General features: G+C 35.9%; 1 protein-coding gene across 8 annotated transcripts in view; it reads right to left on the bottom strand.

Moving 5' to 3' along the window:
* Positions 1–8,728, bottom strand: part of akap13 (A-kinase anchoring protein 13) — a 94,123-nt gene extending 85,395 nt beyond the window's left edge. For all 8 annotated transcript variants that reach the window (XM_081356761.1, XM_081356762.1, XM_081356767.1 and 5 more), the window contains exon 1: positions 8,299–8,728. The gene's annotated coding sequence lies outside the window, so the exon portion shown is untranslated. The remainder of the gene's footprint in view (positions 1–8,298) is intronic.
* Between the last annotated feature and the right edge of the window lie 3,279 nt (positions 8,729–12,007).

Raw genomic sequence — 12,007 nt, 5'->3', positions numbered from 1 at the left:
ATCCGGGTAATATTTATGCTGTAATAAGCTAAGCAAAGTCCACCAATGTCAATATTTGCCTTCTGGTTGTTGTGGAGGCACATTTCCAAACATAATCTGCATTGTAATGTACAAGTGCACTTTCACATATAAACACATTTTAGTGAATCCTGTTGTTAAACACCTGCATAAAATGACCAGGGCCTTAGGCTATTTCACAAAGCATCCAAGCTTGGTGCCAAATTGGTTTCCACAAATCCATTTAGGATTACAATCAAAGCCCAGATCAAAAAAAGGTCAACATTCAAAGTGATGTCAAAACCAATATTACAGTAAAACGGAAAGAAAAAGTGACATTTGCGCAATTTCTGATAGTACATTTTAGGGAAGTAATTCAGAAAAATGATTTTGTAAATGTTAAAGTGTTTTCACAATAGAGTATAACCCTTTTATTGTGCAAATACAGCCCAGAATCTTAAATTCTAATATGTAAATATCTAGAGTTTGATAAATGTCTAGCAAAGCATACTGATCAAAGGACATGCATTTAGGCTTCCCAGAAGGAAGTGACCTGCTGCATTGTGAGTCAAGGGGACCATAAAACAAGCCTCATTAAAGGCAATTTTCAACACGTATTCTGTAAGATAAAGAAGATAAAATCTTCTCAGAAAGAAACCCACACCCAAAGACTAAATATAGTCATTTTACAGTAAGAATTCTCCAAGCGCTTGGTGCTGAGTACATTCCACTGAGCTGAGGACAATGTTGAAAATCTTGGAGAGATTAAGCAAGCGGATAAAAAAAAAAAAATGATAAAAATGTTCAATCTTTTCTTCATTAAAATACTTCAGACTCAAACATGGACATTTTGACTGATGACAATGAAACAAAGAAAAACAGCAACAAATGGCCACTCACTCAACGCTTGCTTCAAAGACAAAAAAGGCAATAAAAAAAAACTATAAAGAGTGACATTTGTTTACAATCTCATTTCTTATTCGGAATCTTAACCTTGATGCTGGATGCTACATGAATAAGCAGCAAAAATGCCTTCTTTGCAATTAAACAGTCCAGAGCAAATATTGAAAAAAATTGATAGTAAAAAAAGGAAAACCTAAGGCGTGGATTTGCGTATCACCATCATGATAACCATCAACGTTCCCATTAGACGTTGCCATTTCAATTCGTGATAATCTGTCCAGTCACCGTAACCAACTGTATAAATGAGCCATAAAGTAGCAGGAATTGCAGAAAGAGGCTGAAAAGTGCTAGAGTCCTCACCGGAAACCGGCCAGACCCACATCACCATTAAAACTACAGATGTGTGCTCTTATAAAGAGGTGTATGTTTGCATGAGGAACACTAGGCCCAGCCTGCACAAGAGGTTACCGACGGTCACATCCAGCCGCGCAGCTGATGTCCCAGTTTCACTGTAGACACATAAGGTCTATTGTTCCAATGCATATATAGCTGGCAGACAACATCTAATATGGGGAACTGAGCATAGCTGAGAGGTTTCAATTTTAGAGGTGATTTCAGAACTTCAGAAAAAAGAAACAGCATTTGCAACCAGTTTCAATTCCATGTTGTGACACATTTCTGGGCCAATCAAATTGCTCAAGACATACCGTAAAAAAAAAAAAGTTGCTGCCTTAAATGTTTAAGTTCAATCAACTTGGATGTTTAAGTCATTTCAACTTAAATTACATTAAATTGACTTTGAAAAGTTGAATCTTGTATAACTTAAAAGTTGAAAATTGCTTAACTTATTTTGATGAGTTGACGCAATGTAAAAACATATGTTGTCAGAACTTATTGATCATATAATAATTTGTATCACCCAGTTTTTGACTGCAATGTGAATCAGTTAAAGTTTTCACTCACTGGCATCTTGACGTTATTTTTTTATTTATTGTTTGCTGTAAACGGTATTGCATTAACTGGCATTAAATTACTACTGTAAGTTAACTTTTGGCAAGGTTTTTGAAGGACTGCATTTAGAGCTGCACAATTAATCGTTAAAAGATCCACGTTCAAACACCCATGTTTTTTTAAACATGTCTATTAAACCTTTTACAAAATCACACCAGAACATTCAAATATGCGTTGGCGCTGCCGCTGAGCCAGAGAGAGTCGTTGTCATGTAAAAGTGTGAAACAAGCAAACAAAGCTTCACAAATAGTCTTATCAACCATACAGAAGGCCTATTGTTATTTCTGTAACAAATATTCATATTATCACAGAAGAACTGGGATGAAAGTTTTTAGTTTGGATATAAACACTGATGTCTTGAATCACTCACTCAAACAAATTTAATTTTTAATAAAATAATACAATAGGGGTTATGCGCAACATACTTCCGGGTTCTACAAAACAGATATAACTACTTCCGGTCGTCAGCTACTGAGGTAAACAGCGTAGGAATGGCGACCTTTTATAGCCGGTGTTTACAGGAGCTACACATTCTATCCATTTCAGATGTTCATCGTATTGCCAAACGGACTTCCAGAGCCCCGAGTACTACGTCAGATAAAGGATTTAAGTTTTTACGCCTCCTCATTTATTCATGATTATGAAGGTATGTAAGTTAGTATATGTAGCTTTTGCTAATGGTACCCAATGTAGAGTTAGCTAACTATCAGTAAGTTAGTTTAGACTTGTATGCTATCATAGTAGTTTAACCTTTTATATTTGCTTGCAGACTATTAAAACAATCAAATGAAGACTGCATTTTATTTTTTTATAAAAAAAAATTTTTGATGATACTTAAGCATTCGTGACATTTTAATTAAAACAGAAATAAGAATTGTATTCTAAAAAAGCGAAAAATAAGTAACCTCAGAGATCACCTACCGCTGCAGATGCATACGGTAGTGAAAACCGTAAATGCTTATACCTGTTTTCCGGTTCGAACGTTGGGCGCTCCGCATAACCCCTATTATTGACTACAGGGGGACTTTATATTCTGTAAAGCTGCTTTGAAAATGTTTAGTGTGAAAAGCGCTTTCCAAATAAATTTGAATTGACAATTACTAAATAGCTACTTGGCTATTGGTTAACTATTTTCCAACCAAGTTGACGTCAGCCAAATTGCCTTTTCAGAGTTAAAACAAGATTTTTCTTTGGAATAATGTGCACTAAGGAATCATGCAACAACAAAAAAGACTAGGAACATGCATTACTAAAATAAATAAGGTAAAATTGAGTTCAAGTTGACTTAACAATGACATTTGTGTGTATGTGTGTGTCGGGTGCTAGCAAGTAACCCAATTCTGCAAAACTCAATGTGCACTGATAACCCCAGGGCAGATAAAAGATAAAAGATATGACGTCACACAGAAAGGGGAGAGCCAGGTCACTTGGCAGGTGTACGACAACAAAGAGAAGAGCCTCACTAATAGTCTTTCAAAGCACATACACACACGCAGTCTCAGAGGAAACACTGTGTGCATCCTGCACATGTCAGGAATCCTCAATCTTTGGCTACAGCTGACAGACCAACTAGTTCTTCTGTGCTGAGAAATTACATAATGCCTTTACTGTAGTATAACAACAAGTCTCTTGTTTAGATTTTCTTGAGCACAGAGAACTGTGGCAAAAACGTTTCTGGAAGAGTTGCATCACAAGCGCCTTTCTAAAGCTACTTTTAAAATGCATTACTGTTTTGTTTTGTTGAACACTTAAAAAAGCATCACATTGCAAAATTTGGGGGCCAACAGGAGGCAAAACACTCCGAAAAACGAATGTGGTTTTTCCACAGCACTCCAAAAGAATCGGGCCAAGGAAGAAAACACTTTCCAAAAATTTAGCGTTTCACTCCATAAACAAACTACTAAAACCTCTTCAGCTGACTGCTAAAGCCAATCAATCAAACTTCATCTAGCTGACGACGTTCTTCATTGTTCGAAGCGAAAACAACAAGCTGTACATGAGATGAAACCGTAAAAAGCAGCTTTTCCTTTAGCAAACAAAATATCTGACATTTCTGGGCAAGCAACGGATGTTCATTGGAACTGTCTTCTTGTTTGAAAGCTACTCCAAACCAGTTGAGTCTGAGAGGCTGGACTTTCCTCAAGTATGTGCTGAATCAGAGAACACTGTTTCTGTCTGCCTGGCCACTTTAATGAAAAAGCAAGAGGCCCGGGAGACTTGTATGATCTCAAAAAAACTGAGAATTAACCAAAAGATAAGCAGGTCGACTACATTGGGAAAGTCTGGACTTTTATTACATTATTCATATATTGATTCCACATCAGCACAATCCTTCACACATCTGGAAAACATTGAAACCTACAGCCCCCTTTGAGAGAATTAGCCTTCCTGGGATCTGTGCGTAACCATGGATCTCTCTGATTACTAAAAGGTGACAAATGGAACTCTCTTACGCCTGCTTCTCCAAATACAACTCGGAGAAACCGCACTGTGTCTTAGGGTGTGTTCACATTTGTAGTTCGGTTCTCTTGGTTCTTTTGGTCCGGACCAAAAAAACAAAGGAGATACATTTAGTCCTGGTTCGCTTTGCATTCACACTATCATTTTTTAACACTGAACCTAAAGATACAAAACAAAAAACGGCTTTTATGATGGAACTTTTCAAAGATCAAAAACAATGCTGTGTTCTGGGGTAAATGCGCTCGCAAAATATGTGTATATATGATGATATATGATTGAGCTGACAACTCGTGAAGGTAAAAGAATCAAAACAGCGGCAGGAATCCCTCCGTCACACACTCAAATGCAGATCTGCTGTGAGGAGTCGCGGTTCTGATGCCTGTACAGAACTGTGATGGGCAACATCGTGACTATGACGAGAAAAAACAGTTATGCTTGAGCAGTCTGTCCTTTTTTGGGTCGCATCTTCCGACATCATGTCCTGTTTTTGGTTTGTTTACATGTCTTTGGTCCATGTTGCGCTGATATTTCAGTCGAACCGCACCAGAGTTTGTTTGAAACTGGACAGAGACTCATCTTTTCAGAGGTTCAGTCCACTTTTTTAAGTGCGCACCAGGGTTCGGATGGCAGCGTTCACACTTATTCAAATTCTAACCGATCACAATTGGGTTTGTTTTAATTGAAAATCAAACCTGCCAAGTATGAAGTTGTGAACACACCCAGCTTATTCCCTTTATTTGTTTTATTTTCCCTCATCATAGCTTAAAAGGTTTTTGCCTTGCTTTAAAGGAGTGTTCTAGGTTCAATTAATACAAATTAAACTTTATCACACTGTTGTCATAAACCTGACCGATTGGATAAAAATTTAGTGTGATTCTATTACACTAATCTCATGCCAATGCCAACAAGTATTATGTTTAAGATTTGTGGCTATGTATTTTAATGTTGTACCGCCTTATCCAGTGCCCTGCTATTGTATGTTACTTAAATACCAAAAAATAAATTGTGTGGTGGTCATAATCATAATTAAAAAACAATCTGAAAAACAAAATCCATCTCAATTTCCACAAAATTATCAAGCAGCACAACTGTTTGCAATGTTTTGATGTCCTGTCAAATCAATTAATAGCATTAACATAAAAGTTTGTAAATAATATGTGTCTATATATACATATCTATAGATAGATAGATAGATAGATAGATAGATAGATAGATAGATAGATAGATAGATAGATAGATAGATAGATAGATAGATAGATAGATAGATAGATAGATAGATAGATAGATAGATAGATAGATAGATAGATAGATAGATAGATAGATAGATAGATAGATGACAAACAAATGTTTATGTTAGATGTGATTAATCTATTTGATAGCACTAGTGTAAAGCACTTTGGGCCAATGTTTGATGTTTTTAATTTTGATATTATTGACTGAAATCATTTCATAGTAATAATATTTCACAATATTACTGTTTTTACTGTATTTACTGTACTGTACTGATCAATTATAAGCAAATAAAGAGACAAACAAGAGACTACTTTCAAAAAACATTTTTTTAAAAATCTTACCAAACCCAAATTTTTGAACGGTAGTGTATAGCATAAGAAGCTGCTGCAACAACATACAATCTAAGTGTGGGTATTGTATGTAATTTCATATGACATCCAATACTGACTGGCCTGCTGACTGTAGAGCAAAGTACAGTGAGATTAAGAGGCTCTTCAAATATTCAGTTTTGAATATCAGAATCTGAAAGGGAATAGAATTTAACTTTAAAACAAACCCACCCTGCACATACCAACAAAAAAAGACAAACCAATTTTGAGCCAGCATGCCTTGTTTGGTCAATGATGACCACCAACACAGATTAGATTATGAATGTTACTGCGGCACAATCTTTCCTAAATGATCAATCCCCCAGGAATTCTACCAAAGAAGCTAAAACTGCATTCTCTGTAATGGGATACAGATGAACCCTGTTGGATTTCTTCTGGCAGTGGATTCATCTCCATAACCATTTGCGGACACTTTCACTGTTTGACAACTATGTCTTGATAAAGCACAAGCTCGAAATTTGGAGGAAAAAAACACTTTTTTTTAATGCCATTAAGTTTTTACGAGTGGTTCGTTAAGGTGGCAAATACTTTGAAAGTACTGAGGAAATTTGCAAGGTTATTCGATTTTTGATCTGGCCAGAAGCAACAAGATTCCCACAAGCAATTCCAAAAGGAGCAAAAGTGCAACATACTGAAAAATGTAAATCAGTTGTTCTCAGCTGGTAACAGACAGCAAGGGAAAACATATAATGCAAATAATAATCTGCAACTATAATGTACATAGGATAGCAAAATTCATTGTCATGTATTTCACATTAATATAAAAAATGTCAAATGTTTTTTGTTAACTTTTGAGCAATAATCTATGTTGGTACTTACAAGATCTGAAGTAAAAACCAGTTGAGAAACACTGCTTTAAATGAATAATACAGGAAGGCCAGGAATAACAGACAAACCAATACAAAACACACCCTGGGAATTCCAAAGCTTCTAGACATAAGAACAACAATCTGAGGACTGTGAAGTCTGAGGAACACACATATGTATAAATTTATTAAAATATATATATTTCTAATAAAATGCAATGGACAATCTTATGGTTACTAAAAGTGTTTACTACTCTGCCTGTGTCCTTGATTAAGTCATTTCAGGCTACAGTTTCCTTAAACTCAGGAAGGATAATAAATGAACAACTAATGACAGTCAAGTGCCATCATCTGATGAGATCAATTTACATACAGATGACTGTGCATGGAAATATCTTCACAAATATGTTGCATGCTTTGAGTATGACTCCTTTGAAGATGAAAGACTCAGGTTAAATGTTAACACCATTTATATCAGACTGCAGAAAGATTAGAATTCTGAGCACGGAGTTCTGGTCTACAGAACTGGTCTATACAGTCTAAATATGTCTAATATTGCTCAGGTGAGTTCAGATCAACATCAAAGGCGTGATCATTATTCCAAAAGACACCTGTCAGCCAATAGTTCAATGGTTTTGTTTAACTCGTGTGTTTAGTCTAATTATAAAATCATCTTTCTTTCAAGATCAGAACTGAGACCAAATAAAGTAGATGACCAACGTGAAAAGCAGACAAACAAAAGTTAAAACTCTAAACAAAAGTTCACATAAATTATTGCAATAAAATATTAAAAAAATTAAACCAAAAATAATAAAGTCATTGCAATAAAAGTCCCTTCTGGAAAGCTGATAGTCGTGTTTTGGAACATGATAGTTTTCTAGTTGGTCCAAAACCACCAGTTACCAGCTGGACATACCATCTTAAGTTAGTCAAGATCATTTTGGTTGCTGGTAGAGCAGATAATGACTGCATTTACATGGAGAACAATACTATGATTGATTAATATAAACTATTATATAGAATGGATATCGTGACGAAATACTGAAATATTGTGACCATTCACACAAGATAAACCAATAAAATTAAAATACAAATAATACAGAACTATTCCAAATTTGCTTTAAATGTGAAGTACGTTAACAAAATCAATATAGCGACAAGTCAAAGCATCTTCGTTTATTAGAAATTATACTACAAATACAAAAATACTGAAAAATTGTGAAGCATCTACACGTTTTTCGAAATAAAAAACATCGTCTAAATCAGAAAAGTGTGTTTATTTGAATATGACAAGCGTGGTCCAGTTAAAGACCAGCTCCCATGTTCCACACAGACGGACCTACCAGAAAGGGTTAACATCTTGTTGAAGATAATAAGTTATTATGAATCAAATAAAACATAATTTACACACTCAAAGCAGAAATCCTCAACAACCAGGTAACATCACACTACACAATGACTTTACAGCAGTCCTGGTAGAAAAACCAAGGCTATCTTACCTCGAACGCTGCAGAGCTCAAAGCGTGCTTCCCTCGTTCACTCTCATTCCCTTTAAACGCTCACAAAACACCATCCAACATCGTCTTCCACGAGTCTTTGGCTAGTTACCGCAAACACACCGAGATGTCCTTCTATTCCACTAGTTGTGCAATGAACGCGGCGACACAAACTACCTTATTACAATGTTGTGCTTCAGCGTTTGACTGGAGTACAAAAAAACGTTCTAAAATGTTTCGCTTTTACGTTGCAACTTTTATTCTAAGCTGTGAATTTGACGAATGTAAAAAGTCTCAGAATGTAGAGACACAAATCACTTGTTACACTGTTGCAACTTCTATTCTTCTAGTCCGCACGCCTCATAGGGCGGGACCAACAGTTAGTGGGAGCTATGAGGTGTCTCTACAAACCCGAGCCCTGCCTGGCGCGTGCTTCACTGTGGATTCATTCAAAGAGCTTCAAGAGAATATTTGATCAAACTCATTTATCTGTCCTGAAGTAGGTTACCGTGCACGGATACTAATATTGTGGTGTATTCATTTTACATTGGTATAGTTAAAGTCATGACTGTAGTGTTTAGGATCCAAAGTTATTTAAAGGGTTTTTATTTATGTATTTCATATTTATAACCGATGACGGTCTAAGAAGCCATGTTGCTGAACGCCTTGTACTATGTTTCAAATGAAAATTCAATGCCAAATAACAAGTTATAAAATGAGTGTGGGTGACCTCTTGTGTCTAGTCCAAATATTACAACTGTGATCATTTCTATATACTTAATGTCTGTCTGTTTATCTATCTATCTATCTATCTATCTATCTATCTATCTATCTATCTATCTATCTATCTATCTATCTATCTATCTATCTATCTATCTATCTATCTATCTATCTATCTATCTATCTATCTATCTATCTATCTATCTATCTATCTATCTATCTATCTATCTATCTATCTCTGTCTAAATTATTTGTCTGTCTAAATTATTTGTCTATATATCCTAAATTAAGATAGGACTAGATAGACTTTCTGTATACCATGTAATGCCAATTTGTGTGTTCTTTTAGTTATGTAGTTCCAATAAATCCCCTCTTTATTTTCGCACTTATTTCCTCTCCTTCCTCACAGTGCTGCAGCCGAGATGAAAGATGGAGAAAAGACCCAAGAGTCTTCTCTGGTTTCACTGCTACCACGTGTCTGCTGTCTATCAAGGACTGTGGTGCTTTCTTTGGCTCTTAAATGAATCGAGACTCCTTTCAAATTTCCAATTCAAATGAGCTTTATAGTTATACACTGTAAAGCATTTAGTAGGACAGTCTATGTACTTTGAGTTGTGTGTGTGTGTGTGTGTGTGTGTGTGTGTGTGTGTGTGTGTGTGTGTGTGTGTGTGTGTGTGTGTGTGTGTGTGTGTGTGTGTGTGTGTGTCACTGTTTGGACTACTCTTCCCTCTTTTTGTGGCAGAAATTGATGTACTTTGCAGTCTCTTTTTTCACAAAGTACATATTGAGCATGTGCATTAATCTGTATAGTACAACAATATGTATATTGTTTTTGTGTTGTTTCATTCTAATTAGCTAGGAAGTTTTCTTTTTGCACATTAATCATTTGGTTGGGCCGTATTCTGTGGATGAGGGTGTCAGGGTCCTGAGGCTGATTATTATTAGTCGTGTTTAGTCTGTTGTGGTCACATAACATTTGATGGCTCTTTTCTCAATGTGGATTAATAGAGGGTTTTGGCCTAATTCTGCCCTGCATGTGTCATAGGCCAGTAAGAGCTGTGCGTGTAAACCTCACTCCCCTGATCTCAAGAGGCGCGCTAGCTTCTAACATTAGAGGCTAAGGTCTTTAGCGTCCTTGTTAGCGCGCCTGCCTCCCACGCAGGAGACTCTGGTTCAAATCCTGTTCATCTCAAGATGAGTAAGACTGGTTACACATGGATTATTAGGTGAATTTCAACCCAAGGTACAGTTTGTGATCAATTTTGGTCACAGCAAGGGTGAAATTGTACTCTCTCTCTCTCTCTCTCTCTCTCTCTCTCTCTCTCTCTCTCTCTCTCTCTCTCTCTCTCTCTCTCTCTCTCTCTCTCTCTCTCTCTCTCTCTCTCTCTCTCTCTCTCTCTCTCTCTCTCTCTCTCTCTCTCTCTCTCTCTCTCTCTCTCTCTCTCTCTCTCTCTCTCTCTCTCTCTCTCTCTCTCTCTCTCTCTCTCTCTCTCTCTCTCTCTCTCTCTCTCTCTCTCTCTCTCTCTCTCTCTCTCTCTCTCTCTCTCTCTCTCTCTCTCTCTCTCTCTCTCTCTCTCTCTCTCTCTCTCTCTCTCTCTCTCAGGTCTGTCTTGGGTTAAATAAATAAGAGAACACGAGGACCGCTGGCTCCGGTTCCTGTCATGCTGGGCTACTCCAGAACACACTGATCTCAGACACTCGCTGCCCAGCAGAGACTCACAATATGACATGTTTGTGAACTTCTGGTAAAAATGCTTAAAAAAAAGTCTATTTTTGTATCATTTGTATAATGTATTATAATGTATGATTATATTATTTCGGGTAACTGAAACCGGGACTACTATATTAACATTACTGTAAAATGGTTTTGTACATATAGGCCTGGTTTCACAGACAGGGCTTAGATTAAGCCAGGATTAGGCATTAGTTCAAATAGGGCATTTAAGTAGCTTTTATAAATGTGCCTTAGAAAAAAAAAATTACGGGTGTGTATCTTGAGACAAAACGATGGCTCTGACATATTTTAAGATACTGTCTATCAGTGCTTTCAGATGAAACAGCTCAAACATGCATTTTAGTCTGGGACTAAGCCTTGTCTGTGAAACCGGGGGATTGCCTAATGACTTTTTTTTTCTTAGCTGGTAATATAGGCTTACAAGTAAAACTATAAAATAATTTCAACACAAATGAATATTTCATGTCCACATATTAATTTATTTGGTGAGTATATGTAAAATGTATTGGTGAATTTTACATTTTCATTGATAGAAAACATTGCTGTGGTACATTACCAAATAATTAGGGGAATGGAAGAACAAATGATTCTTCCCCAAAAGCGATTCTTTCGATATGGTTATAATGAAATAAGTTGCTAAGTTTAGCAGAAAATGTGTATAAAATTCTCAACTTGTTTTTATGTGTCTCAGAATTATGCTGACGCAGGCTAAGCCTTAATGTTAAAAAGGATGCAAAAACGTATAAATTATTCAGAGATGTTCTCAATTGTTCTAGTTTGCATGGCTTTGAACACTGTTCTTCAGATATTTCGCAGATCTCACATGGATTCATTATTATAATAAGGTTTGGGAGATTTGTCCCAAATGTACTGTAGGCCTAAAATAATAATAATTATGCACCCCTGTAGTGTTATATCTGACCTGTAGAGGACGCTATTGATCTCAGAATGATTTAGTTTTACTATACAAAACTTTCCAGCCCATGCATCTCCCACCCCAATCATTATTATTTATTTATTTTTTATTAGAAAATTATTAATTATTGCTTTATGTATAATATAAGCTTATAATAATAAATGTATTTTATTTATTTAATTACTTATTTAAAAAAATAATAATAAAAAATTGTCTTTCCAAAGCAACATTATAGCACCATGATACTTTTTTTATAAATATGGAAATCCTGATATAACAGTTTTTAACTATGTAAATTTTAAAGTGTTTATGCAAAAATACAGCTAAATAGGCTTTTTCTC

The sequence above is a fragment of the Scardinius erythrophthalmus genome (assembly GCF_964197995.2).
Source record: "Scardinius erythrophthalmus genome assembly, chromosome: 24".
NCBI classification, from domain to species: Eukaryota; Metazoa; Chordata; class Actinopteri; order Cypriniformes; family Leuciscidae; genus Scardinius; species Scardinius erythrophthalmus.
The sequence above is the reverse complement of the archived record's forward strand: the minus strand, read 5'-3'. Positions and strand labels throughout refer to the sequence as shown.